A 1,452-nucleotide genomic window follows, 5' to 3' on the forward strand; every position below is an offset into this window, starting at 1 on the left:
GATATCGTTATTTTCTTTCAGCTCAGGGCAGGGACAGATCGTTCGTTCGTGGATCGTGACTTTTAGTTTTAATGATGTGCGTTACTTCAGTATAGTTTCATAGTGGAAACCGGATTTGTGACATGTAACGAGTAGTTTGTTTGTTTGTTTTGTTGGGTTAGGCCCTTTCGGTCCATTAAGACCATTTCAGAGCCGGGAGGATGATAGGATATAGGGGGAGACATTGGTCTGGGCAGGCACCCTAGTGAGTCGCCGGGGCTGAGCCCGTCCAGGGGACAGGCCACCCAGCCCCAAGGCACTCACTGCACCCGGCTACGGGGTGCGCTCCCTCGGGAGCAGCGGTGCCGCTCCAAGCCGGAGCAGCCCGCATGAGATAAAGTTGCCTGTCCAGCCCGGAGGGGGGTTGCGGCGTGGAGGAGAAGGATTTCAGTATCCTGAGGATAGAAGCATGGAACGGTGTAACGAGTAGTGATTATTTCAGTCCCTGTAGCTTGTAAAGCAGGACTTTCTATGCCGTTTCTATGTCAGATTTGTTTTCACTTTCGACGACAGATGGTATGAGAGAATCAGGGTAGACATTGGACTACGTAGAACATCGGCTGGTTTGCCGCATCGGTTGGGGCCAGACAGTTGGGACAGATGTTCCCGTTGGGAGAACACTCAGCCGATCAAGCGGTCACATAATAGGAACGTGCTGCTATAGGAGCTGCCCACACCGATTGTCTGGTGCCTGGTGGGGTGGTGGTCAGTCCGTGGCAGCGAAGCACGCTCAGTGCTCACTAATCATTGATCTTTAAGGATGAGGAAGGGACGCATAGGTACATCGATCCCGTGCATGGCAATGACGAAGGACGCACGAATTTCAGCTCACTGAGCCCTCACGATGCTATGCTAGTGACATCTGGTGGTTTGTGCAGATGGCGCTGCCGACGCATCAGAAGCGGCCGATAGCAAGATACCGTATGGTGCTGCCATCTGCAGGGTGTGAGTAGTAAACGAACAATCGCATGTGACAGGTCTCGTAGACAGCGTGATGCGAAGGGGAGCTATCTCTACTGAAAGCTGGGGCTTATTTCTGCCTGGAACATTTCTGCCTGGAACATTGGAATTAAGCATACCTACGCAAGAATATCATCTCAGCGATGAGCGAAAGCACACTGCACAAAGCGTGTTCACCTGTTCTTTCTTTCCTCACGAGACCGGTGCATTCTTGACCCTTGCCTGCTTCGGACTGGCGGTCACCCCACTATACCAGTAAAACGCCTTTTGGGCGAAGAACGAGCGAGCGAGATAGTGAGCCTTGCACGTGCAGAAGGGCGAGAGGGTACTTCCAACGGGCTTGTACAAAGCACCCCTCTAACCGGTCGCTAGCGGTGTGCTAAATTTGAACGCAATCGGCCCAGCCGTTCGTGAGATCTGGAATCGGCATTCTGCACGTGCGCACGTGCAAAC

The sequence above is a fragment of the Amphibalanus amphitrite genome, unplaced genomic scaffold (assembly GCF_019059575.1).
Source record: "Amphibalanus amphitrite isolate SeventyFive unplaced genomic scaffold, NRLGWU_Aamphi_draft 000544F_arrow, whole genome shotgun sequence".
Lineage (NCBI taxonomy): Eukaryota > Metazoa > Arthropoda > Thecostraca > Balanomorpha > Balanidae > Amphibalanus > Amphibalanus amphitrite.